Raw genomic sequence first — 23,246 nt, forward strand, 5'->3', positions numbered from 1 at the left:
AGTTATTACTACCGTAGAAAGCAAGACAGAGTCACTCGTGTCGCTGATCTATGTGAAGCAGTGATGTAAGCAGCCAAAGAGTAGCTAAGGCCGGATATGGCCATAAATACCACAAACTGAGGATACCCAGAACTGATAACTAGCAAAAGCAAAGGAGGTCTGCAAAGGCTGAAGACTGATTAAACGCCTTTAAAAAGGGAGGATCTTTGCAGCAAACTGTCAGACTGTCTAGATAACGGTCCTTTCCTGTCTGACCACATCAAAAAGGCAACTGCCACGGAAGGCTTTACCCTACTGATCTCTGAACAGAGATTCTCCACGGCTTGAACATAATAAGCAGCACGTGCCAAGAGCACACCCTGACTGGTCGGAGCCCTTATCTCAACTGCACACTCCCAAGACTGACTTTGACTTTGGTTTGTTAACTTCCTGCCCCTTGCTGTATCTCGTTTGTTGGGTGACTTTATCATATGCTTTGCTTCGTGTGACATGTGAGAAGCCAAGTCAAACAGGTAGCATAATGTCACTGACTTTGAAATCCTGAACCTGCTTTACAATTATGTTAATCTTGCTCTGTGACTGAATAAAGCTGACATTGTGGAAATTCATAACTCATGTGTGCACCTCCATAGCACGCTCGCGACAACTACCTAGGCTTTGCCTTTTCTAGGCGAAGCCCAGTTCTCTCAAAGTTCTAATGGGATGTGATTTTCAGACTCTGCTATCCTGGTTCCCATTCTCCGTGTTTAATGTTGCTCATAAATTGTGGGTCCAAGAACTAGTGAGAACTGCACATCCCTCAGCATACGGCAACTCCTGCAGACGCCTGCAAGACTAAGACACCTGACCGACTTCTAGTGTGACTTCTACTTGCACGGGCCTGCCCCCAGGTTGACCCCAGGGCTGCTCCCCCAAACCCCATGAAGTGTCTGCCTAAGAAAGCTGGTCAACAAAAAAACCTGGAATTGCAGGATTTGGTCAGAGCCATTGGAAAAGCTTTATCATGCAGTTTGCAAATGGAGAAATGCCATTTTCACCTACAAAGAGTAGGCTCTAAAAGGGAAGGATTAGGCTCAGGTTAAATAGACAAAACACACAAATTCTGTGCCTTTTATGGGGACTGGTCAGACTCCTGTCTCAAACAACAAATCTCCGAAGCAGAATGGCAAGCAGGATACAGTTCGATATTTCCAGTGGTAGTTTCAGAATGTGGTGGCCTTCGGAGAGCATGATACAATGTGCTGCAGGGGTCTTTTTGCAAATTTTGCTGAATTTTGTGCAAGCCAAGCCTGTCACCTTAGGCTGTGTGACTGGCTTTGTTCCTCATGGTCATTTGGCCCGTTTAAAATTTTAGTGTTTCCTCCCTTGGCATCAGGGAACCCATCTTGTCCGTCAGTTATTACTTTCTGATCACTGGGGTCTTTTGTTCCCAACCTCATGGCTGCCAGAATCACTATTTGTTCCAAGCAAACCTGATGAGGCCCTGACCTCTCAAAGGGCTTACAACCGTGAGCATGTATCTCTAACTCAGAAGTCTCTCTCTCTCTCTCTGGGAACCTGAGAGTCATTTCTTTGAAATATAGTCCACAGGAAGGATAGGGCCTTTGTTTCTCAGTCTCTGTTGGAGGATAGAACCCTAACTTTTGCAGCCACCAGCTCGCAAACACAGCGGTCTTCATTGCATTTACACTGACCAACCCTTTGTAACTCTTCACTTCTCTGACTTTACCTCTAGGTCCCCATCATCTCTTTCCCTTCTTCTCCCTTTAAAACATCCAAATCACTTCTGCACAAATCAGAACGGAGCTCAGCTCTTTCTCTTACTGTCAGTAGTTCCTACATAAAATCTGTGTTTAACTGCCTTGAATGTTTACCTTTGACACCGGTCACGATGTTCCAGGGGTGATCCCGTCGTAGACGAGCTCACCACAGTCTATGTTGTTCACTTTCTTAGCTACCAGATCAAACAGAACCTCCAGGTATCTTTCCCATTAACCTCTCTTAAGCCAAGTGTACACCTATCTCATACACAATTTTAAACCCAAGTGCTAATTAAATATTATGCGTTTGCAGTCACAGTTGCGGCACACAGGCCATATCAACTATGTCACCTACTAGCTGGGGGACATTAGAGAGAGAGTATGTGCACATATAACATGATGAGGTTTTGGGGGTGATGGGGGGGTGCTCACGGGGTCCAGAGCTGATGGCCAAGAAAGAATGCTTGAGACATCTTTGGTGCAGAAAGTGATTTTATTAAAACACGGGGACAGGACGCGTGGGCAGGAAGAGCTGCCCTGGGACAATGAAGAGACACGGGTGAAATACTAGGGAGCTGGGGGAGGTAAAGTCCAGGGGATATTTCCAGTGAGATTTTCACCTGCTGAAGACTCACAGGGTCCTGGAGGCCTAGCTATTGTCAAACTAGGGTTGTTTTCCCCTCTAGGGAAGTATTAACAGTAAGACAATAGGGAGTTCCTGGAGGAATGTTTTACTCTGCCTGCCTCAAGTAGTTGTCAATGGGCTGCAGGTTGTAAGGAAATTGAGTTCTATTTACCATTTCCTTCTGCCCTTGTTTCCCACATCACTATGGAGGGATGATGCAGGGCTCCAGAAAACGGAGTCTATAGGTTTCCGGAGATCAGGCTATTGGTTAAGATTGCGATTTTCTTGTGATTTCCTAAGATATTTGTAAATGGATGGAGACTCAGGTCCTGCAGGACTGTGATCTCTATCAGCTAACCATTTGTTTTTCCTCTTTTCTTTTCTCTTGGGCAGCCAGGAATGCCTGAGGAATAGCACACATATCCCACCTGGGAAGGGCCGATGGGGAGGGGCAGTGTTTGCAGCCTGTCAGGGGGCCGTACGCTCCCTCGCTCCCTCGTCCTAACAGACAAGTGCTCCTATATCCAGATCATATGAAGAACTACAAATCCATCAGCAAAAGGCAAACAAAACAGCAAAATGTTGACCAAGGATACATACAGGCAAATCACAGAAAATACTCAAATGGCAAATAAACACGTGGAAAACACAACTGTTGACACAAAATGAACAGACCTTTTAGAATTTCCTTTCCTTTAGAAAGGAATTTTAGTCGAGCCCCAGTCAGGAGAGCCGCCCCAGATACACAATCTTCACAAGAGACTGCTCTGGCAAAGGAACATTTGCTGTAGGGCTACGTATGCTTTTTAACATAAAAAGTTACAAATCACTAGACAAAGGACATTTCAGAAAGTTGTAGATCTTCAGTTTCTAGTATATGCAGGGCTGTTTGACTTTAATGTATGGGAGCCAGGGAAGTTTCTTCCTTTTTTTTCTTATCTTTTGTGTTCAGAATGCTGCTTTTCGGCTTTAACAAAGCAGATGTACAATGTATGCCTGGGGCACAACCCCACGCTTTGAGGTTTCGTGGAGCCATTTTGACCTTGGTAAATGTTAAAATACAGCTTCCCTGGGAGCCCAGTAGCAGGGCCCACAAACACTAAAAGTTGAAAATTTCCTTTATGACAGCATTAATAGAATTTGGAAAAAAGCCAATGTGAACAATGAGATAAACTGACTTGCCAGACTGCAAAAAAAAACCTTTTAAATAATAATACAAATTTACATTTATTGAGCAATTATTTTGTTGCAGTCACTGTGTTAAGGTCATTTATATTTTATTTCATTACCTTAAATGTAGGCTCCAACACAATGAGCAACAACTTTTAATAGTTCACCTTGGAATCCTCATACTCTAGCTCCATTGCTGGCAAAGAACAAGCAATGACAACTTATTGAACGTTCATAATGAAATTGTTGGCAAAATCCTGGAATGCTACTTCAGTTCTTTTCACAGCTGGCTCACTCATTAAGACTGGGCATAAATCTTCCCCTAGTTACTATTTATCTCATCTGGGATTGTTTGTTTTCCCGCATAGCTATCTGAACTTCTTTAACTCCCTTGTTTCTTTGTTTATGACTTGCCTTCTCTCACTAGCTCCCTAAGAGTTGCAACCCTATCTGTTTTGTTCATTGCTATTCTCCAGGAAACAGGACACTTCACCCATAACACAGACTCAATAAACATTTATTAAATGGATTAATAAACAGTAATGGTAGGGGAATAGGAAATTATAGTGTATCATACGAGGATATAAGCGAAATCAATACAATAAATGAAATCAATATGCCCTCCTGTGGGAAATGTTCATGACAGAATCAATTTTATAAATGCAAATAAATGGCGGTGGGGCACCCGGGTGGCTCAGTTGGTTAAGCACCAGACTCTTGATTTTGCCTTGGGTCATGATCTTCTGGTGGTGAGATCAAGCCCCGCATCACCCTATGTTGGGCTCCATGCTGAGCAGGGAGCCTGCTTTAGATTCTCTCTCCCCTCCACCCCTCTCCCTCTTGTGTGCACGCATGTGCTCTCTCTCTCAAATTAAGTAAACATTTAAAACTAAATTAATAAATTAAATGAATGCAAATGGAAGAATAATCCCACTTACATTTTTAAATGCATTTGGATATCCATAGAAAGAAGGGTTAAAAGTGACCCCTGAGAAAAAGAGATGGAGAACGTAGGAGGCCATAGGCTGAGGGAAATAGTATTTTTTATTTCATATTTTGTATTTTAGGCATTAATACTCTTGCAGCTTATTTAAAATTTTAAGTTTGGGGCGCCTGGGTGGCTTGGTCGGTTAAGCTTCCGACTTCAGCTCAGGTCATGATCTCACGGTCTGTGAGTTCGAGCCCCGCGTCGGGCTCTGTGCTGACAGCTCAGAGCCTGGAGCCTGTTTCAGATTCTGTGTTTCCCTCTCTCTCTGCTCCTCCCCCGTTCATGCTCTGTCTCTCTCTGTCTCAAAAATAAAATAAAACGTTAAAAAAAATTTTTAAAAAAAATAAAAAAATAAATAAATAAATAAAATTTTAAGTTTGTAAAAACGCGTATTCAAGGAAAATTAATGATTCATTATTCTTTTTTTTTTTTTTTTTTTTAAGTATATTTACTTTGAGAGAGAGAAAGAAAGCAAGCCAGCAGGGAAAGGACAGACAGAGAGGGAGACAGAGAATCCCAAGCAGGCTCCGCACGGTCAGCGTCGAGCCCTACCCGCAGCTCAAACTCACAAACTGTGAGATCATGACCTGAGCCAAAATCAAGAGCCAGACACTTAACTGACAGAGATACCCAGGTGACTCAGTGAGTCATTATTCTTAACAGTGGCGTACTTTGGGCTTCCGAAGAGGGCAACCCACATACAAACGTGGTACAATTTTCAGAGCAGTGCGTCCATAGCTTCAAACAAATTTCCAATGGATTCCAATAGAAAGAACTCCTAATAGCAAGCTATATGGTTTTCTCCAGGGTACAAAGATGGCTCTTTATCTTCCTTACCAATTATCTTCCACTCCGCTCTCGTTTTCTTGAAAGGATGAAGTTCAAAATACATGGTGTATTGTTCCAAAAGACTCTACAGTAAAAATGTTCTGCAGTGAAATAACTTTTGAAAACATGGCACACAATCACCAACCTCCTTTGGGACTTATAATACATTATCCATCTTTAAACATATCTTAAAGACCAGAAGAAGCTGTTTATCTCCATACCCAGAATGTCTCAAAACCGCTGGAGCCAGTAACACTGTTTTCTTCGCGTAACTTTTTAAAAATCTTTTCAGAACAGTGTTGCTCCACACAGCGGCTGGAGAGAAGCTACAAGAGACCATGCGCCCAGACGCCAGCTCCACAGGCTGCAACAGCTGATCTTGCTACAGCTGATCTTGCTACAGCCCCACGGGGTGGTGGTGGAGTTTCCAGTCTCCAGGCAGCTTCCATAAGCTCATCTACATCTACTCTCAACTTCAAAATGTATACCTTTTCCAATCTCACTTTAACAGCTCAGGCAGTGTTTCTAGCTGCCTCTAGGGAATTTCCACTTAAAGATTCGGCCATTTACTTACCTCTGATCAAGTGATTCATTTATTGCTCCTCCCAGAGTCTCCATTTCTTTCCCCAGCATCATTATTCTGGCCTCCTTGGTAAATAACTTTAATTTGCCTTTTATTTCATTCCATAAATCCAGCCAATAGCCAACTTTTGTTGTACTGATCACTTATTCCCACCTGTCGAGGTCAATTTGCATCAGATTCTATCATGCTCGTCATTTTTGCTCATTCGTCGATCAAAAATGCTTGTTAAGACTTATATAAAGTGTCATCTCTGAGAAGTCTTCCGTGAGATTCACTCAGACCCCTCACAGTTAATCTCTTTTCTCTCTGTAATTGCTTTACATTCTTTTATGGTTCTTTTGTAGCCCTTTCCACAGGCTGGTATAGTATGGTTCATTTATTTTCTTATTTTTTTTTAAATTTACTTATTTATTTTGTGAGAGAACACGCAGGAGAGAGGCAGAGAGAGAGGGACAGAGAATCCAAAGCAGGCTCCATGCTGACAGCAGATAGCCGGGTGTGGGGATAGAACCCACAAACCACAAAATCATGACCTGAGCTGAAGTCTGACACTTAACCAACTGAGCCACCCAGGAGCCCCAGTATAGTTGATTTTAAATGTATGCCACCTTGTGGCCCAAGAAGGCTGCCTGAGCTCCAGCCTTCAGCTTATACATTTCAAGCATTAGGAAGGAAGAAGGCCAAGGAAGATGCACTATCTGCCTTACAAAAGGATGTGAAAGACAAAATGCATAAGACAAAGAAGGATATCATTTGGTTCAGGCTACTGCAATAAAACACCCTAGATCCTAAGGTCCCAGTATCATCACAGTGTAATTTTGCCTTAGATTTTCATAGGAGGCATAGACAAGTCTCAGGTGGGATGATTTAGAGCTGGAAACTTTTTGTAATCAGAGGAAATTTCAGTCAGCTGTCTCTATATTTAGCTCTTTTCAGGCAAATATTTCTAATCTCAGCTAATCACTCATGAGACAAAGACTGGGGCATTGGATACACCTGAAGCTAATATGTTATATGTCAATTCTATCTCAATTAAAAAAAAATGGGGAGTTGGAGGGACTCTGGCCTCCTCAGAGGTTCTGGTAAACACAGGTAATCATCTGAGAGTCTTATGAGATTCAGGAGAGATTGTGGAAGGAGTCTTACCTAAGCCATAGGGGGAAGGGCATTTCATTGAAGTAATCCTCTTCCTGGAACACACAAAGGTTGGGGAGTGGTGTTCAGCAAACAAGAGGGTGGGGGAATTTCTAAGCTATCACTGTCTTCCTGGAGGACAGACTCAGGTGAGTCTGACGTCATTAGCGGCTTCCTGAAAGTCTCACTCAATACTTAGGTCAAACCTAATTGGCCAGTACCTCATCACGTGACCCCGCCTAGTTTGAAGGAAGGATGGAAAATGTAGTTTTTTAGATGGGATGCAGTAGCGCCCACAAAAGTGGGTACTATTGCTGAACAGAAAACGATTCAATGTTGAGAGCAAGCCAGCCGACCTCCTGTGTGCCATATCCAGACTTCATAATACCTACTGTCTGTTGTCTTGTCCACCTGCCTGCCTCTCTCCTCTAGTGCCCCCAGAGTAGCCAAAGTTTTTCTAAACCGGAAACAGATCATGTCCCTGCTTGCTTAAGACTCACCAGCTGATTTAAAGATAAATTCAAACTGAAAGGTGTTGAATAATCTGCCCTTTGCCTATCTGCAACTTTATCTTACATATATAAGCATCTTCTCCTTACATGTGAAGATCCAGCCAAACTTGCCCCTGTCATGCTTTTTAAACAGAACGAGTCCTTTCTATTTCATTTTCCTTCTAGAATGTTCATCCCCCTTCTTCATATAATTGGCTCATTCCAAGCTCAAATGTCACCTCTTCAAAGAAGCCTTTGATTTTCTTATCTAAAATTATCTCCCCGCAGCTACTCTCTTCTCTGTCTTAGCACCCTGTTTCTCTTCTTTAGGACACTTGTTCATTTATTTATTGACCTTCTTTTCCATGACAAGGCAGGGACTTGTCCTAATCTGTTCACATTCTCAGGCCAGACATAGTATATAGTGCATAGTGAGCTCTTTCTCTTTTCCTCTCTCTGTCTCTGTCTCTGTCTGTATGTCTCTCTCTCTATACATATGCATTATTATGTGTATATACACAATTTATATATATAACTTATATATACAATCTATATATTTTATATATTATATATATGAATGTGCAGGATTTTTTAAAGATTATTTATTTATTTTAAGGGAGAGAGAGAAAGAGAAAGAAAATGAGAGGGGGAGGGCTAAGAGAGGGGGAGAGAGAGAGAGAATCCCAAGCAGGTTCTGCACTGTCAGCACACAGAGCCTGATGTGGGGCTCGAACTCGTGAACCTGTGAGATCTTGACCTGAGTGGAAACCAAGAGTCAGATGCTCAATCAACTGAGCCACCCAGGCGCCCCTATGTGCAGGATTTATTAACCACGAAAGGATTGACATATCGCTAAAAAATATCTGTTATACCATAGAATACATATTATTTATTTAACCTATGGATAATACTCAATGCATAAAAGGCTTGGGGAACACCTGGCCACTCCATGAACTCCCAGGCATTGACATCCCACAGGCTGGAAGCCACGGGCATACTAGAAACCATTCTTGTTTCAGAAGTCAATAGAAGTCAACCGCCTTTAAGTACTGAGAGGGAACATACTCTTATCTTGTTTCGAACACTATCATATTTGTATTTGTGAAAGAGCAATAAAGCTTCTATCTTGGTTAAGCCAATCTTATCTAGTAACCACCCGCCCCCAGACACACAACCTTTGGTTATACACTATCCAACCTTAGTCTGAATTGACACATCACCTAAGAAATGATGACTGCCCTTGAGTGATTGCAGTAGAGAAGCACAAAAGTGAAAGGATTTGGGATATATTTGGGGATCACAATCAGCTCTTCTTGGCCAAGCATCAAATATGGGGCATCACAGATTTGACTCCTAAAGTTTTGGCTTTTGTAGCGAGTTATATAGTAATTTTATCTACTGAGAGGGAGGAGGACTAGTGAAGGGGAGAGAAAAGAATTTAAAAGGGATAATAGAGGGGCGCCTGGGTGGCTCAGTTGGTTAAGTGTCCAACTGTTGATTTCGGCTCAGGCCACAGTCTCAAGGTTCCTGAGACCAAGCCCTGCGTAAGGCTCCATCCTGAGCATGGAGTCTGCTTGGAATTCTTCTTTCTCTCTGCCCCTTCCCCTGCTTGTGTTCTCTCTCTAAACAAACAAACAAATAAACAAAAAACATTTTTTTTTTTAAAGATTAAAAACATAAAAGGAGGGGCACCTGGGTGATTCAGTCGGTTAAGCATCCCACATGGGGTCAGGTCATGATCTCTGGTTGGTGAGTTTGATCCCTGCATCAGGCTCTCTGTGGTCAGCACAGAGCCTGGAGCCTGCTTCGGATCCTCTGTCTCCCTCTCTCTCTGCCCCTCCCCTGCTTGTTCTCTCTCTCTCTGCCAAATAAAAATATAATACAATACAATACAATACACTCCAATACAATTAAAAGGAATAATATAAATGTAGGATATATATGTATAAATATGGGCAGGGGACAAAATTTCACCTGTATCTTCTTAGGGTCTCCAGCTGGGCCTGAGAATTAAATTAACTTAACACAGATTAACAGGAGAAAAGCAGATTCATTTAATGTAAGTTTTATGGGACATGGTAGCCCTCCTAAAGAAATGAAAACCCAAAGAAGTGGCAAAACCCAAATGCCTTCAAACTAGGTTGAAGAAAGGCAGTTGTGGAAAAGTAACGAAAACATATGGGGAGGCCAACAGAAGATGAGCTATTTTAACAAGGTCTATTTGTACAGAATTCTCTCCGCCTCCACTCTGGGTCTCTGGTAGTAAGAATGTTTCTTTCCTCTTGATACAGAGAGGGCAGCTGTCACGTGCCAGGTTTGTTTCTTGCTTCCAGGAAGACAAGGGGAGGTCAGCCTGCTCCTCTTGAACCTGCTGTTTTTTCAAGTGCCTTTAGTTCAAAATGTTCCTTAAGCCACAGTGGCATATTTTGGGTAGCATAGCCTGCCACTCTTCAGTACTTATAAGCCTTACCTTATACACTGTAGTCTTGATGATTATGTGTTTTTCAATCAATAAATTACAGAATTTGGGGGGCCTTAAGAAATGTTAAAAACTGGTCCTGTTTTCTGTAAAAGATTTTTATAAATAGTAAGACATACATGGTCTTAATTGAGAAGACTCATCCCTAAAAAGCAATTCTAATAAATTTAATGCAATAATAATTTTTAAAAAAATGTTTATTTACTTCAAAAAAATTGTTAATGTTTATTTATTTTTGAGAGAGAGAGAGAGAGAGACAGAGCATGAGTGGGGGAGGGGCAGAGAGTGGGAGACACAGAATCCTAAGCAGGCTCCAGGCTCCGAGGTGTCAGCACAGAGCCCGATGTCGGGCTCGAACTCAGGAACTCTGAGATCATGACCTGAGCCGAAGTCAGCCACTTAACCAACTGAGCCACCCAGGTGCCCCTATTTATTTATTTTGAGAGAGAGAGAAAGCACAAGGAGGGGAGGGGCAGAGAGAGAGAGAGAGAGAGAGAGACAGGGAGACACAGAATCTGAAGCAGGCTCCAGGCTCCACATTGTCTGTGCAGAGCCAGATGTGGGGCTTGAACCCATGAACCATGAGATCATGACCTGAGGTGAAGTTAGACGGTTAACCAACTGAGCCACCCAGGGGCCCCAATAATAATAACTTTTTTTAAAAGAAGGTCAGTAAGAGGAGACTTTTCCCAGTAGGTCAAGAAAAATATGACAACACACTAATTTTTAAAAGGTAGCGTAAGCATAGAAACAGATACTTTGAAGAACAAAATAGAGTTCAGGGGCACCTGGGTGGCTCAGTCGGTTGGGCATCCGACTTCGGCTCAGGTCATGATCTCACAGTTAGTGAGTTTGAGCCCCACATCGAGCTCTGTGCTGACAGCTCAGAGCCTGGAGCCTGCTTCGGATTCTGTCTTCCTCTCTCTTTGCCCCTCCCCCGCGAGCACTCTGTGTGTGTGTCTCTGCCTCTTAAAATAAATAAACATTAAAAAAATGTTTTTTTAGGGGTGCCTGGGTGGCTCAGTCAGTTAAGCGTCTGACTTTGGCTCAGGTCATGATCTCGCGGCTCATGAGTTCGAGCCCCGTGTCGGGCTCTGCGATGACAGCTCAGGGCCTGGAGCCTGCTTCGGATTTGTGTCTCTTTCTTTCTCTGCCCCTTCCCTGCTCACCCTCTGTCTGTCTGTCCCTCTCTCAAAAATAAATAAACATTAAAAAAAATATTTTCTAATATTTTTTTAAAGAACAAAATAGAGTTCAGAAACACAGTCATATATGTGGGAATTTGGTTATGATAAAGGTGACATTTTACATTAGACAAAAAATATAGTGATATGTTTAATAAATATCTTTGATGCAATTATCTATACATGCAAATGAATAAAAATAAATCTCTAATTCACACCATATAATTTTTTTTTTTTTTTTTTTAAGTTTTTATTTATTTTTGGGACAGAGAGAGACAGAGCATGAACGGGGGAGGGGCAGAGAGAGAGAGGGAGACACAGAATCGGAAACAGGCTCCAGGCTCCGAGCCATCAGCCCAGCGCCTGACGCGGGGCTCAGAGCCTGACGCGGGGCTCGAACTCACGGACCGCGAGATCGTGACCTGGCTGAAGTCGGACGCTTAACCGACTGCGCCACCCAGGCGCCCCCACACCATATAATTTTTAATGTAGTAAAAGCTAAATATAAAAGTCAAATCCTTTTTGAGTAAGAATTTTAAAAAATAATATTTGGATGAAGAAAGTCTTTCTCAGTAATAAACAAAATTCAGATGTCAACTCAGATTTGACTGAGAAATTTCAAACTTTTATAAAGAGAAAAACAACCTAAACAGACAAGCAGCACATAGGGAAGAAATATATGCAGCATAAATAATAGGCAAAAACCTACTATCCAGAACATAAAAAGAGCTTCTGCAAATCAATAAGAAAAAAAGAAAGCAGTTCATGGAAGAAGGAAAAAAATGTCAATAAATACATCAGAGATGCCCAACTCTCTAATAACTATGGAAATACAAACAAAATCAATAAAACTTGCAAAATTCATGAATGGAGGGGCCTGGGTGGCTAGGTTGGTTAAGCCTCTGACTTCGGCTCAAGTCATGATCTCATGGTTCATGAGTTCAAGTCCCACATCAGGCTCTGTGCTGACAGATCAGAGCCTGGAACCTGCTTCAGATTCTGTGTCTCCCTCTCTCTTTGGCCCTCCCCTACTCACACTCTGTCTCTCTCTCTCTCTTAAAAATAAATACTAAAAAAATTTAAAAAAAAAAAACAGAAAAGATAAATACTATCTAGTGTTTAAAAGGACTTGAGGAAATGGGCAGTTTCATACACATTTACATATTATAAGGAGTTAATTCCTTTCCTGGTAGTGAATTTGATCATGTCTATCATTATTTGAAATGCACATACCTTGTCCAGTCTTCTAAGAACCTGCCTGAGAATAAACAGTACTTGCATACTTTTTAATAACATATGCACACAGATATTATTGTTGCATGGTTTGAAATGGCAAAAAAGTTAAAAATATCCAAAATAGAGGAATGACTGTATAAATTAAATAAGACAAGACAATCCGATTCAGTGATTAAATGAAATGAAGCAGACCTTTCTATACTATAGAAATTGACAAAGTGATTCTACATTACATGTGGAATTACAAAGGATACAGGATAGCCAACACAATCTTTAAAAAGAACAAGAAAGTAGGAGGAAATATCTCCAAAAAAGGCAAGGTACAGGATAATATGTAGAACAATAATTTTAAACTGTAATATTCTTTTTTTTTTTTTTTTTTTTTTATTTATTTTTGGGACAGAGAGAGACAGAGCATGAACGGGGGAGGGGCAGAGAGAGAGGGAGACACAGAATCAGAAACAGGCTCCAGGCTCCGAGCCATCAGCCCAGAGCCTGACGCGGGGCTCGAACTCACGGACCGCGAGATCGTGACCTGGCTGAAGTCGGACGCTTAACCGACTGCGCCACCCAGGCGCCCCAAAACTGTAATATTCTTAAGATTAACCTGAGGAACTTGTTTAAAAATTTTTTTTTAATTTATGTATTTGTTTCGAGAGAGAGAGACAGCCTGAGCAGGGGAGAGGTAGAGACAGAGGGGGAGAGAGAGAGAATCCCAAGCAGGCTCCGCACATCAGCCCAGAGCCCAATGTGGGGCTCAAACTCATGAAACCATGAGATCATGACCTGAGCTGAAACCAAGAGTCAGACATTTAACTGACTGAACCACCAAGGTGCCCCAAGAGGAACTTGTTTAAAAATGAAGATTTTGTGCGCAACTGGGTGGCTCTATCAGTTAAGTGTTCGACTCTTGGTTTAGGCTCAGGTCATGATCTGGCTGTTTGGTGAGTTAGAGCCCCATGTCGGGTTTTGCACTGACAATGCGGAGTCTGCTTGGGTGTCTCTCTCTCTCTCCCTCTCTCTCTCTGCGTCTCCACCACTCATGCTGTCTCTGTCTCTCTCAAAACTAAATAAATAAACTTAAACAATTTTTTTAATTAAAAAAATGAAGATTTTTGAGGCCACGTTCTCAGAAATCCTGACAATCCAGGTGATTTGGATGTATTTACAACCAACATCCTTCAGAAGCATCATCCAAAAACCATGCTTTATTTTTTCAGTTGTTAGATATATGTGCATGCTCCAGGGAATAGAGACAGCTCACTTAGATGGTATTTATGTATATATATTTATTATATATTCATATGTACTTACATGTCCCCATGTTTATTTTTCAATGACTACTGGGAGCTGTGCTCTGTTTGAAACCCCAGATCCCCCCCCTACCCACCTCTATCTCCTGGTGACTACCAGACTCATTTAGGACATTATTCCAATTTATACTTTTTGGTCACTTTTAGTATTAAATATGTTTTTATTTAATTAAAAAAATTTTTAATGTTCGTTTATTTTTGAGAGAGAGAGACAGAGCATGAGCAGGGGAGAGAGACACAGAATCTGAAGCAGGCTCCAAGCTCTGAGCTGTCAACACAGAGCCTGACGTGTGGCTTGAACTCACGAACTGTGAGATCATGACCTGAGCCAAAGTTGGATGCTCAACAGACTGAGCCACCCCAGTGCCCCCAAATATGTTTATTTTAATACAAAAATTCAATATTAAACTAAAAATCTAAATATGAAAATAGGCTCAGTTATTAAAACTCTGGGCTACTCATTGTAAAACTTAGATCTCATATTTGATTAAAAACTTTCTTCATCTTCCAAATGACCCTTGCAGGGGTAGTAATTTTGAGTGCAGGAGAAAAACATCCTCCTCTCTCACATCTTTTCCTTTCCCGCCTTTCTTTGGAATTAATGTTTAACTTTAGAGTGTGAAGAGGGAAAAAGTAGACAGACTGTGAAGATGATATCACTGTCTCTTTGTCATTGGTTACGGACTTTTGACTGCTTGCAGACATTAATGGGAGCTGAAAGAGACATCATCACACGACATCGATGAAGGAATCATGATGCATCACACGCTGATAAAGAAAGCAATTCAAAACAGCTCCTATAGGCATTGCCCCTGGTACCGCCCACTGTAGAGACCCCCAAAGCCTGTAGTTCCTAACTTTACCTACTTACAGTCTGGGCTTGTCTGTAGGCAGAGGATCCATTTTCCATCCTCCTTAGGATGGAGGCATCAACAGGTAGGGTCATGGTGACCTCAACTCCAGGCCAATGGTGTAGCCACTTGATTTGGTTTGGGTTTCTCAGGAACAGAACCTAAAACAGCTGACCCTTTGACAACATGAATTTGAACTGCATGGGTCACTTACGTGTAGATTTTGTTTTTACAAATACAGTACAGAACTGTAAATACATTTTCTCTTTCTTATGATTTTCTTAATAACATTTGCCGTTTTTGAGCTTACTTGATTGTAAAGGCACAGTATTTAATATATATAACATACAAAATACGTGTTAACTGTTTATGTTATTGGTAAGGCTTCCAGTAAACACTAGGTTATTAGTAGTTAAGACTTTAGGGAGTCAAAAGTTGTATCTGGATTTTCAACTACACAGGAGGTTGGCACCTCCAACCCCCACATTGTTTAGGGGTCAATTGCGGTTTATTTGGAGGTACAGAAGCACTTGTCAAGGGTGGAATGATTAAAGAAGGGGCTACAGAAGGGTGCATACACCAGATATCTCTATGGGAGACTGGAGCTACGTCCTATGGGAAGTACTGGGAAACACATACTTTGGGGTTGTGCCACTTATGAGACACTTATACATCAACTGTTATACATCAATTGTTTCTTGTTAGTATATAGAATATAATTTATCTGTTACCCTGGACTTGTATCCTGTGATCTTGTTAAATTTACCCTTTAGTCATTTAACTGTGTTTGTGGATTTCTTAGAATCTCCAGATCATGTTGTGTGCAAATCTGATCATTTTTGTGTGAAATGTGGTTTTATGTCTTCCTTTCTAATCTGTATGTCTTTTATTAACTTATTTTCATTTTTGGCCTTATTGCACTGGATAGGACCTCCAGTATAATTTTGAAAGGAAACACTGAGAAGAGACTTCCCTGCCCTCTTCCAAATCTTAAGCATAGAGCATTTAGTCTTTTACCATTAATTATGAGGTTACGTATAGGTTTTTCATGAATGTGCTTTATCAGGTTGAGGAATTTTCCTTCTATTCCTTAGCTGGCTGAGATTTTCACTGTAATTGAGCTAATTTTGTGAAATGTCTTTCTTCCCCCACTGGTTAAGATTATAGGACTTAAGATTATATGATTACATGATTTAAGATTACGATTATAGATTATATGGTTTTCCTATTTACCTCGGTTAATATTATAATCATATTGCTTAATATTAAAATGTTAAACCAATATTAACTCCATTACTTGGTCATAATATATTATCCTTTTTATATATTACTAGATTTGATTTGCTCATATTTTGTTAAAGATTTTGCATCTATGACCATGAGGCGATATTAGTTAATGTCATCCCTTTCCTGTAATATGTTTGGCTTGGCAAGGGCCCTCAGCTGTGCTGCCTTGGGAGAGGGATGATATGGGTAAAGTCAAGTTGCCTCTCAACCATCCAAATTCATGTGTCCAAGTTCATTTTTTTTTGGCTCTAATGGTGTGCTGGATCTTTTCCTTTGGAAACCTGTACTTCCACAAATGCTTTCTCAGATGTGAATGATTAACTAAGACGGTGTTTTCCAGGGGCTTCCAGATCATGGTTGAGTGGGGCTGGAGCTGGCTCATGAATGGATGCAGGGTCCACACCTGCTACTGGGGTCTGTCTGCCAATTACCCCATGCATGGGTTGGCAAGATTCCTCCCAGATCCCTTGGTATATGGTGCTGGATCCCATAGCTCCCTCAATGGCACTTTTGTCTGTGGATGGATGGTGAATTTTTGTTGTTCAGGGAGGGGGAAAAGTATGAGGGACATTGTTTGTCGCCATGATGCTGACGTTACTGTGAATTTTTCATTTCAGGTATTGTATTTTTCAATGCTAGAAGTTTTGTTTTATTATTTTAAAAGTATCTTCCCTTTTCCTATAAACCCTTGAGCATAATTGTAATAGCTTTTTTAAGAGTCTTTATCTGCTAATTCCATCATCCCTGCCATTTGGGGATCTCTTTATAGCCTCCCCTCCCTCGCTGCCTTCCAGTATGGGTCAAGTAATTCTGCTTCTTTGCATGTCTAGCAATATTTGGTGAGGTGCTAGACATTGTAATTTTTGTGTAGTTGAGTGAATTTTGTTTTCTTCCTTTAAAGATCTTGAACTTTGTTTTGGCAGACAGTTAAATTACTTGAGGATCTGTTTTATCCTTTTTGAGGTTTGTCTTCAGGCTTTGCTAGAATGGGTCCACAGTACTGTAGCCTTTCGTCTAGGACTATTTGGTCCTAGAACTAAGGCATGACTCCTCTGAGGTCTCTAGTGAATGTCTTGTGTATTTAACAAGTGCATTCCTCTCTGGCTGATAGGAATTCCAATATCTCCCAACCCTGTTTGAAGTCTGGGAATTTTTTAGTTTATTGTTTTCCAGATGTTGTTTTGGTTGGCCTTGTAGAGTTCTTAATGCATGACTAGAATTGGATTCAGTCAAAGACTTGAAACAATGCCTATGCAGCTCTCTGGAGCTCCTTTTCTGCATGGTTCCCTGGTTCTTTGCCCTGAAAATCTCAGCCACCTTAGCCTCCCCAAATTTTTATGTCTGTCTTTTCATCTCAGTGAGGAAGTTGGTTTTACTTTTTTTTTTCTGTCTTTGCTGTAATGTAGAAATTGCTTCCAGAGAGAAAACTGAAATGATCATAGAGCTCATCTTGTTTGTTTCTCTTTTCTCAGGCATCACATTTCTGCTCTATTTCATATATTTTATGCAGTTTTCTAGTTGTTTATGCAGAAAAGCAGATCTTGCGCCGCATATGTCTATATGGGAGGAAGTTCTTTTCATTACGTTGAAGATTAAAACTTAAATCCCACAAAGTTCTTTAGAAGTTCTGTGCTTATGATGAAGTGCTTTTGACTGTTGATCCACATGATAGAATGGGTGATTGATTTCATTATCCTTCCCCATAAAAGTCATTACACATAGAACCATTCTTTTGGGCATCTCACTCTGAAATTCAATTATTCCTGAGTTCAGATCTTTTTTGGTAAGATGTCTCTAGAAAATAAATCTTTTATTTTCGATTAGGGTCCTCTTATACTTCTCTCTTCAATTTTATTTTTTTCTGCTATTTAACCATATTCTGAAGATATTTTCTCTTAATTTTTTGATGTTTTCTGAATTGCTTTTTTAATTCATTTTTGGATACAACTGATGTTTTATTCATACCATTTTGTATTATTAGGACATCTATTCTTTCTTCTACTTTTTCAGTTATTTTAAGCTTATTTTATAGTCCTTTTCAGATTGTGAAGTCACCTGTAGTTTTTGCCTTAATTTTCCTATTGATTCTATCTACTGACTCTTTCATATTGTTATGTGTTTCTCATGTGGTTTAAAATTTTTGATTACATATTAGCAGCATTTTTGTGTTTGCTTATGAAAACAGCCTTTGGATTTCAACATTTCTGAATTAGATTTTACTGTAGATTTTCAGTTTAGTTTTTGCACCAATGTGTAGCAGAAATTTCAGGCTAGTTTATTCCTGGCTGGTTTTTAAATTAAAGTTACTTTCCCTTTAACACACTGACTAAGGTGCAAGGAAGCTTCTTTATGGTTTTCCTGGCTCAGTTCATGAATAGAAGTGGCATCATACAAAGGTTTGCTTCTGGCAAGCCCACCACCTGAGTCCCAAGTGTTCTTCCGTGTACATTAAAGGTCCCCCACTGTAAGGTCTAGAGCAGGCTCTGAATCCTCATTAGCAGCAGCTGAATCATCTTGCACATGTATGTATGTGTATGTGTATGTGTATATATACATATATGTACATCCATGTACATATTTACATGATATACATATACACAAACATACACAAAACAAATACATGCATACATATTCACACACTTGTATAATTAAATATATTTAAAATTTCAATATATTTATCATGGAAGGATATGCCTTCTATATTGGTTTAGATGACGTATAACTAAAACATGCCTAAAATTCCTTTAAATGTTGGGATTTCTATGTGCTTGGTGCAGCTGTATGAGTAAGGGAGAAGGTACAGTCGGGCAAGTTTTGTTTTGATTAACAAAGAAACTTACATGCCTCCTCTGCTTACATGATGAGTTTATTCCTATGTGCCTTCTAAAAATTTCTCCAACTCATCCACTCTCTCCTTATTTCAGGCCTCTGTCATATTTCACAGGACTCAGGCAATATCTCCTAAAAAAATCTGCATCCAGTCTTCTCCCCACTTGACCCGCACAGATGGCATAGTTATCTCTCTTAAACATAGTCTGATTATGTCACTCCTCTGCCTAAAATGACCAATGGTTTCCAACTACTCTGGAGATAAAGGCCCAGATCATTAACATGTCCTAAAAGATCCAGCATATTCTACCCATGCCTTATTCTCCAGATTTACATACCACATTTCTTTAGCATGCTGACCTCTCAGTTACTTTTCCGTAGCCCAATTAGGGTCCTTTACAACTACTACTTGCTCAATCTGTAATGTTCTGGAAAATTATAATTAAAAATACTTATTCTTGCAATTGTTTGTTAATCATAGACTGTTAAGTTCCATGAGGACAGGAACCAGTCTTGTTCCAGCTCTCAATAAGATACCGGAGGTACAGAATATGCTCAATAAATATTTGTTGAAGGGAGAAAGGAAGGCAAAACAGAAAGAAGACACTGAAATATCAAGAGGCTTGGGGCACCTGGGTATGGCTCAGTCTGTTAAGTGTCTGACTTTGGCTCAGGTCATGATCTTGCAGTGTGGGTTCGAGCCCCATGTCGGGCTCTGTGCTGAGTACATGGAGTCTGGAGGCTGCTTTGGATTCTGTGTCTCCCTCTCTCTCTGCCCCTCCTTGCTCTCTCTCTCTCTCTCTCTCTCTCTCAAAAATTAATAAACATTAAAAAATCTTTCTTAAAGAAATATCAGGAGGCTTAATCTGAATAAGCTTCTGTTAAAGTGAAATTGACCCAGCTATAAACAAGAGCAAATAAGTGACTCTATATTACACTCCAGTTCTGATAAGAGAGGAAAAATGAGTATCTTTTCTCTTCTCAGTAAAGAGAGGAGATATTTAAAAAGAGGAAATTGGGAGCAGAAGTTAGTGTATGTTCTTCACTACACTTCATGTTTTAACTCATTTACTTACCATGGAGTGAAGAAAAGTGTTCTAACATGCGATCTGGCGATAATTACCTCTTGCTGTTACGAATATAACCAACTCTGCTTAGCGGGCTTTGTATTGTTGGAACATTTTTTTTTAGTAATGGTGACTTAAAATAGCACCGTTTGTGGTGATTTATAATGAAAATTTACCACTTTTTTAAAGGTTACCTCTGCACTTTCTTTCTTTCCATAGTAGAGCTTCTACTAGATATTCTTTCAATTAATAACAATAGCATCCATTCCGTCAGCCTTGTGGATATTATTGATACTTACAGGAGAGGGCAGTAGAGGAGCACATCATCTCGGGATGAAAATCCAGCGGCTTCCCAAGTCCCTTTGTTAGGACTCCCCTTGGAATGATATGTGGCTGGGTCACTTAAAGGAAGACTTAATCAATTTGAGAAGATACAAGTTGAGAAGATATCGTAAGCATAAAGTCACTAAACATCTCAAAATTTGGAAAACCCACAGAATTTTAAATGTGTTGCTTTTAACAGGATAAGCTTTCCATCTTATTCTCATGAACAGGAACACACATGCTATTACTGGTGAGAGCAGACTAGCTTTTCCTATTTTCCCCTTACTAATTCACTCTTTGCTTTTATCGAAAACACAAGAGTGAGGAATTTTAACCGACTGGGTTTTGTGTTCATTACAGAGAGGAAGGGAGTTTACATATGAACCAGAAACACTTCTAATCTTTCCAAATATCACAGTGAGGGATTTATTTTTACATTAGGTGGTCTAATGCTTTTCTCATTTGGTTGAGTGAACCAGGAAGGTTACTGAATGTAGAGAGATAAATTCTGCGGTACTGTATCCTTGCATGATGAGTCAGGGGAAAGTGAATCGTAGAGGCATGTGCCAAGCGATTCCAAAGATACTTCTACTGACTGTGAGGTAGTTTAGTACAAGTGTTCAGCTAGGATAAGGCCATCAAGTTAGAATATGTAGGTTCAATGGAATTTATATAAAGCCCTAAAGTCTGTAAAGCTTGACAGAATGGAGCTATCGTTTTTTTTAAAGGTTCCCTGTTACGGGAGGAGATAGAAATTGAAAGAGAGCAAGTAGGATAGCCCAGCTTGCACACTTGGGTGCCTGATGGGTCAGTCTCACAGGGAGTTATTGTTAAAAGCTACTCATGCCGATGTACTGAATTAGAGGGAAGTGTATTTGAGACTGGAGCTGTCTGTAATACCCGGAAGACTTTGATGGCTCTGAGTACAAAGGCAAAATATACAACAAGATAATTGTGTATCAGATTGTTGATAATACTATTCTTTCTTTCTTTCTTTCTTTCTTTCACTGCATTGAGAATTATTGTGAACACAGAAAATCATAGAAACAAATCTGACATATGATTAAATATGTCTAAATAAAGCTAAAAAACAAAGCCCTTTCAATGAGTGTCAAATGACAATTTCAAGGGTAAGAAAGTGTTATGCTATAGGTTATGGAATATTTTGTTTTCCTTAGTTACATAAAATCATGGTGTATGTCACAATCAACGGTGGCTTAGATTTGATAAAATGTGACATTTTAATATGCATTTTATGAGTGGGGAATCTGAGGCCAAGAAAGTCTAAGAAAATTTTCCTATGGTACACAATGGAATATAGTTCCCCATCTATCATAAGTCACCACATATTCTAAATAGGCTAAAACCAACCACTTCCTTTCTTTATTCTTACCTTCTTTGCCGGTGAAAACTTCATTTGTAACTTTCAGTACAAAAAGAAACTTAAGCCTTCGTAAAAAAGAACCCAGAATGCCTATTTAGAACACAAGAAGCAATTAGTAATGTCATGTCACGTCACTGGAAGTAAATTCTTAAAAAGCTAAGAATTAAAAAGGTTAATTCCATTAAACCTTAAATGAACACATTTGTTAAAACAAATCTACATGGATCTAGGAAGTTCACAGAGTGAGTGGCTTGAAACTCATAGCAAAGTTTAAACGTTAAGCCTGTCCAAAACTTGATTGCCTGAACATCTTAAGTGCCCTATAATTCAAAAAAAAAAAAAAAAAAAAGCACAGATATAGAAGAGACAGATGGAATATTTTATTACAAACATTATATCCTCTTGTGTCAACAATTTCATGTCTCTTGGCTCTCAGGTAGTGTCTCAGAGTGTGGGATGAAACTTGGAAGTCAGTACACTCAGAAGGCCAATTGGCCCAGTGAAACAAACACCAGGCATATGTTATAAGACCACCCAACAGTTTTAATGTCCAACTAAGCATCAGGCTTTGGCTCCAGTTCAAATTCACACTTAGCCTTTACCTCTGGCAACCAAGTTTCAGCTGCAATCCTCATTTATCACATCTTCAAAAAGGAGGAGTTTTCAGGTGCTGTGGGTATGCATCATTATGTAAGCTGAGATTTTGTTTGAGTCCACACAGTGCAAACAAAGATGGAATTCAATTTTAACACCGGCATTTGAAAGAGAAAGACATTTTGCTATGGGACCTTGAGGATAAATTCCTGCCAGAGAGGTAGAAGCTATCCCACTGTAGGGTTTAGTGTTAAAGGCAATATTTCCCCACAAGGTGCAAAGTGTTTCACAAATAATATGTGTGCATTAATAAGCAATGCAAATAACTCTATGTATTCGACCCCCCCCCCCACCCCCGCCCTAGTGGCTTACTTGGGATAAATGGAGAGGAAAATGGTTTCTCTGAGTGGTAAAAAGTGCAAAAATATTCTACTCTCTATATTTCACCACTTGGATTCACTCGTTCTAACAAATATCTCTGGAATAACAATGTCATTTGCTTTCATCAGAGAGAAACCCAGCTGAAATCATCCCCAGTGGAAAGGAGTTTTAATTTAAAGGGAAGAATGAAGAAAGTAGAGGAAAGGCCACAAAAGTGAGAGGAAAAGTATTCACAAACATACCTTTGATCTCTCAGATGCCAGCAATACCTTTTCCTTCATATTAGGGCTTCCCTTGCTCACTGAAATTCTAGTAAATAGAATTACTTGGGAAATTCTTGTCCACCAATTGGGCTATTTAATCAAGGAATCAAGAAAACCAAGCTTGAAATGCATTTTTAAAAATCATCTACAGTTTTATTTACCCCTTGAATTTAGACTGATTTAGATTTCTCTAAGAGGTAGAATGAACAGAAATTACTGAGTACTGCTTCTGATTAAACATAAGGAAGAATTTATCAATCCTGGACTCTTCAACAATGAAGCATTTGGTTCTCTGTGACTCCCCATTTTCCAGCAGAGGCTGAGCAGCTACTTGTCAGAGATGGGACAGAAAGGTTAGATGTTAGGATGGCTTGGAGCACCTGGGTGGCTCAGTCAGTTAAGCGTCCGACTTCGGATCAGGTCATGATCTCACGGTTTGTGGGTTCGAGCCCTGAGTCTGGCTCTGGGCTGACAG

This window comes from Panthera onca, chromosome A2 (assembly GCF_046562875.1).
Source record: "Panthera onca isolate mPanOnc1 chromosome A2, mPanOnc1 haplotype 2, whole genome shotgun sequence".
NCBI lineage: Eukaryota > Metazoa > Chordata > Mammalia > Carnivora > Felidae > Panthera > Panthera onca.